This window comes from Trachypithecus francoisi, unplaced genomic scaffold, assembly GCF_009764315.1.
Source record: "Trachypithecus francoisi isolate TF-2019V2 unplaced genomic scaffold, Tfra_2.0 Lachesis_group16, whole genome shotgun sequence".
Lineage (NCBI taxonomy): Eukaryota > Metazoa > Chordata > Mammalia > Primates > Cercopithecidae > Trachypithecus > Trachypithecus francoisi.
The window spans coordinates 18,168,880-18,174,879 of NW_022681461.1; the positions used below are offsets into that span (position 1 = coordinate 18,168,880).

At 38.2% G+C, this 6,000-nt stretch overlaps 1 long non-coding RNA gene across 1 annotated transcript in view; it reads left to right on the top strand.

Moving 5' to 3' along the window:
- The window catches only part of LOC117099309, a 46,484-nt gene extending 40,693 nt beyond the window's left edge, over nucleotides 1–5,791 (top strand). The window contains exon 5 of the long non-coding RNA XR_004443757.1: nucleotides 5,667–5,791. This is a non-coding gene — a long non-coding RNA (uncharacterized LOC117099309). The remainder of the gene's footprint in view (nucleotides 1–5,666) is intronic.
- Nucleotides 5,792–6,000: the final 209 nt, after the last annotated feature.

The window sequence follows — 6,000 nt, forward strand, 5'->3', positions numbered from 1 at the left end:
TTAAAACAGTATTGATGCCAGGATGGACAAATAGATGAAGAGAAAAAAGAGCCCAGTGACAGATTCACATAAACAACTTCTTTACAACAAATGTGCCACTGTAGTGCAAGGTAAAATGAGGTGCATTTTAAACATAGTGCTAGATTAATTTTATATCCCAACTTAAAAAAATCTTGGCCCCTAATTTATGCCATATACAAAAAATCAATTCCAGAAACATCATAGAACTAAATGAGAAAGTTAAAACCATGCAGCTTCTTAAAAGAGTTTTTTTTTTTTAACCTTCAGTTAGGCAGTTATTTTTTTTTTTCTTTTTTCTTTTTCAGATCTGGGAGTGCTGCTAATAGCCATAAAAGGAAAGATTGATAAATTGGAATGAATTAAAATTCAGAATTTTATTTTATTAGATGATCTCATTCAGTTAATAAAAAGACTAGTGAGAGAATGGAAGAAATTTGCCATATAGCTCCAACAAAGAATTCCTATGATTTTGTGGATCTATACATGTATCTTATCTGTTAATCTATGTCCTCTGTATATCAATAAGAAATAAATAGCCAACAAGAAAATGGCCAATAATTTTAACAACCATTTTATGAAAAAGAATATTCAAGTGACCAATAAGCATATGAAAAAGTGTTCAACAGCATTAGGCATCTGGGAAACGCAGATAGAATCACATAGAGTTACTACTATACCTCCACAAGAATGATTACAACAAACTCAAACCCCGAATCCCCAGAATATAGCAAGTGCTTGATGGTCACAGAGTAACTGAGAATTCTCGTCCGCGTTGGGAAACACTTTGGCAATACCTTCTAAAAACTAACAATATAGTTATCCTGTAATGCAATAATTTCCCTCCTAAATATACAGTCATGCATCACTTAAACAATGGGAAAACGTTCTGAGAAATGCATTGTTAGGCAATTTCATCATTGGTACAGCCTACTACAAACCTAAGCTACACGGTCTACCCTATTACTCTTAAGCTACAAGCCTGAATAGCATGTTACTGTACTGAATACCGCAGGCAGTTGTAACACAAAGGTAAGTATTTGTGTATCTAAACATAGAAAAGCTATGCTAAAAATACTGTATTATAATCTTACGTGACCGCTGTCATATACGTAGTCTGTCACAGACTGAAATGTCGTTATGTGGCTCATGATTGCATTTCCAACAGAAATGTTAAGTACGTGCACTGCAATGTGTACAAGAATGTTTATAACACCATTATTCGCCTTAGTCCCAAACTGATGAAAATCCAAAAGTCCATTACAAAGTGAATGGATTAATTGTGAAATTATAATACAGTGGAATACTACATAGCAATGAGAATAGCAACAACAACATGGATGAATCTTACAGGTAAAAGATTGAGTGAAGAAGACACAATTGAGTCTACAGTATATGAAGTCTACACGATGAAATACATTTATAATAAATAAAAAGACAGGTAAACTGATCTTTGGTAATCAATTTTAGAGCTCCTTGGATGTGGGGTAGGAATAGGGTAGGTAATGATTAGAAGTGGGTATGAGAGAGGCCTCTGGTTGGCTGGTAATTATTTAAATCTGGGCTGTGTGGTGGTTGTGTTTCTTTTGTAAAATTCATGAAAATAGATATTTTAAATTTGTATACTTTATGGTATGCATAATAAAATAAATTGAAAAATAAAAGAGTAAAACAATACAAATCTTTTGTTTTATACCTAGATACAGGCATATATTTAAGACTTCCTCCTATACTACTGATTTGTTACATTACTCTGTCTCAGAAATACTTTTATTAAAGATCTATGTTTAATGTAATGGATTCTTGATTCTCTTATGACGGGGCAGCCAGTACAGAAGAAGAGTACATTGCAGTGCTTGGCTCTGTCTGTGAATGGGAACAGACCACTCTCCTCAGTTTGAAAGTTTTATCAATGAGTTTGTGGACTCTCTTGAGTCTCTAATTCTGCTGTTGCTTTGTGTTCAGCTGAACAATTATTTCGCATAATAGCTGATAAAAAAAGTATGTTAGTAAACATGGCAGAAGTGGGGCAATAGTGCAAGTAAGACTAGCTAGTGTGATTTTAAAATTCAAGGGTGATGGTGGCTTTCCCTTGAGGTGCTCTCAAGGGAAAAACTTGCAGGAGGGGAAGCAAGGGCTAAAGATCAGGTCACAACTGGGATAGGCAGATGGCAGGCAGACATCCCTGCAGACAGGGAGAAGGACTACAATGGGGTGGCTGATATCCAGAAGAAATAATGTCCCATGACTTGTGATGATTTCAAGGGAGTTCAAGTGAATGGAGAATCCATTCAAATATTTATTGAGTGTCTGCTCTCGAACAGGGACTATTTCAGGGACTGTAAATAATTGAACATATGCCATATATTCAATACATAGGAACCACACCTTCACACTCTATGGTGCTGATTTATTTAGCATTCCCATTTCCAACAAGGCATCTCCTGTGCTAACGAGAGTATGATTATATCTTTAAAAAGGCATACTTTTTATGTTGAACATAATCTATTATATAATCTATTACTGACTTGTATACAAGGTCTGGTGAGGGAGAAAGGGAATCTTGATTTGTCCACATTCATGTCTAGCTCCTCTAACAGCAACGACCTACATTTGTAAGAAATTTAGACAATTAATAGTGACCATGAGTTACAGTAAAATGCACCAGCTTATATGTGACTTGTACCAATGTCAACTAAATGTAAGATTTGCCTGTATAGCATAGCATGAGTTAATCAATAATTATGTGTTAAATGGCCAGCTTTAGAATCTAGTCTATTTGAGGTTTTTGCATTTTAAGTGGTGTATTTAATTTGTACATATCCTGAAATTATAAGTGTCATTCTGACATGATGCATTTAGCAAAGTATATATTCTTATTCATGGAAAGTATACTTTAGAATGATGGAATGACTCCTTTAAGCACATACATGCACACACAACACTGACTGATACCGTAATTATATTATGGCAATCCTGTGCACACTGCATACTGTGAAATACTTTCATTATGCCTGAAGATCCAAAGATTTTACAAGTAAAATATAGGCTACGGTTGGTTTCTTTTTCATTACAATATAGAGTAAGTGCGTGTGCAAGCAATGTGTAGAAGTGACTCCCAACGAAGAGTCAGAAACTAGCCATATAAAGTGGTGACCATAGGCTGGACTTGTAGTCAGAGCTGAAAATGGAGTTAGATTCGGTTATGTATTAGCTGTGTGGTCTTAGCAATTTACCTAACCTTACTCAGTGAAGCTCAGAAAGAAGCCTCAGTTTCCTTCAATGTAAGATGAGGAATATAATAGTACTCATCTCTCAGGGTTATCGTGAAATTTACTTGAGATGAAGTATACAAAATTCCAGCCTCACCATAAGCATTACAAAAAGGACTACTGAGTTTTAGGAGAAGCTTCTATGCCAACCAGATTTATTCTACCACTCTCTGCTGATTATAAGGGTCTCTCCTTACTCAAGGTCCAGTTATGATGAAATCCTTCTGAAAAACTGCAGGACATTTTTACATTTCCTAGAGAGGATGGACGCTCCTGCTACAACATCCCCACTCCTAGCCTGTATTATCTTGGGTGTCTCTGTGAGGTTTAAATGAATAGATGACATTTTGTGCCATGATACAATTTAATCACCAAGCAAACTGATAAAATAGTTTCAAGGGTTTAGAGTCATTAAGAATGAATGACTGGGCCGGGCGTGGTGGTTCACGCCTGTAATCCCAGCACTTTGGGAGGCTGAGGCAGGTGTATCACCTGAGGTCAGGAGTTCGAGAACAGCCTGGCCAACATGGCGAAACACCGCCTCTACTAAAAATACAAAAGTTAGCCAGGCGTGGTGGCACACGCCTGTAACCCCAGCTTCTCAGGAGGCTGAGGCAAGAGAATTGCTTGAACCTGGGTGGTGGAGGTTGTGGTGAGCCAAGATTGCGCCATTGCCCTCCAGCCTGGGCAACAGAGTGACACTCTGTCTCAAATAAATAAATAAATAAATAATTGTTAGCCAAAATCCATTTCCCATCTATGTCTTTGGGAGCCAAGCCTTGAACTTCTCATGAGCCAGTTTCATGAATGCTTTAAAATTTAACAATCTGGCCGGGCACAGTGGCTCAAGCCTGTAATCCCAGCACTTTGGGAGGCTGAGGCAGGTGTATCACCTGAGGTCAGGAGTTCGAGAACAGCCTGGCCAACATGGCGAAACACCGCCTCTACTAAAAATACAAAAGTTAGCCAGGCGTGGTGGCACACGCCTGTAACCCCAGCTTCTCAGGAGGCTGAGGCAAGAGAATTGCTTGAACCTGGGTGGTGGAGGTTGTGGTGAGCCAAGATTGCGCCATTGCCCTCCAGCCTGGGCAACAGAGTGACACTCTGTCTCAAATAAATAAATAAATAAATAATTGTTAGCCAAAATCCATTTCCCATCTATGTCTTTGGGAGCCAAGCCTTGAACTTCTCATGAGCCAGTTTCATGAATGCTTTAAAATTTAACAATCTGGCAGGGCACGGTGGCTCAAGCCTGTAATCCCAGCACTTTGGGAGGCCGAGACGGGCGGATCACGAGGTCAGGAGATCGAGACCATCCTGGCTAACACGGTGAAACCCTGTCTCTGCTAAAAACTACAAAAAACTAGCCAGGCGATGTGGCGGCGCCTGTAGTCCCAGCTACTCGGGAGGCTGAGGCAGGAGAATGGCGTGAACTCGGGAGGCGGAGCTTGCAGTGAGCTGAGATCCGGCCACAGCACTCCAGCCTGGGCAACAGAGCGAGACTCCGTCTTAAAAAAAAAAAAAAAAAGAAAAAAAGAAAAAAAATTAACAATCTATTTCCGATTCAGGGTCCATAGTTGAGCAAATGTGCTAAATTTAGTTAATTTTTTTTTCTAGAGCCTAATTGTGTACTCCTGAGACTCCACCTCATCCTATGCTCTTTCATTCATTTTGCATGTCTCATTTGAATTATTGTATCAAAGATGATTATTCCAATACTAAGTGAAAGAGGGGGTAGAATTCTATCTACTACTAGCGGGGAAGAGAAGTCACAACTGGAGAAAGCAAACAGAGACACAAAGAAGTAAAATGAATTTCCCTAAATTTATGTAAATACTTGTTTCTATATACTGTCTGTTCAATCTTTGCAGCCTAATTCCTCCTCTTTCTGCTATAGGAATTCAGACAAGGCTTTCTCTTCAAAGGTGAAGATTACTCTTCGTTGAAGAGTCCTTAGAGCTTCTTGGTAGTTGGTTAAAATCCGAAAACATTACAGCAATCTCTCATCCAATCAAGAAAGAGCAATTCCATAACTCATTTCTGACTTCTCTGAGAGTATCTCTGTGCCAGCAAAAGTACCATTGCTAGGAACATCGTTACTCTGCTTTCCTTTCCTCAAGTTTCCACTTCCTTCTGGTAAAATAACCAATATATGAAGCCACTTCATCACTAACACCATTGGCACCATGGGAAAAAATGACATGGTTATTGGCAACACTTGTTTGCTCACTACTGTTTAGCTGGTCAGAAAGTGGAGAAAACAAGAGGAGACAAGCAAATTATGTTTGAAATGAAACTGACTTTTATCAAGCCAAGGTTTGTCAAGTTTAGTATATTCTTTCTTTTGCTCTTACTCACCCCAAGTTTTCTTTGCAGTCTGAAGATTGCCATTTGAAATGCTCTTTGAGGGATGTGAAGTCAACCCCGGATCCAAAGTAGCTTTGATGTTTGTCAGGAAAATGCTGGAGTTCTATATACTACAGTTTTCACAGAGCATGAAGAACTCCAACTTCAGATAACCTGCAAAAAAAGTCAGAAAGCAATTAAATGTAAAAATAAATTCCTTTGATAAAACAAAAAGAATTAGTGTCTTTCTCTCAGGCTCATTTAGAAGATTTTCCAACCTTTCTTCCATAAGAAATATGTAGGCATTAAATTTAGTTATTATTTCAAACAGAACATTTATATGTCAATCGAAAGAAATATGTAT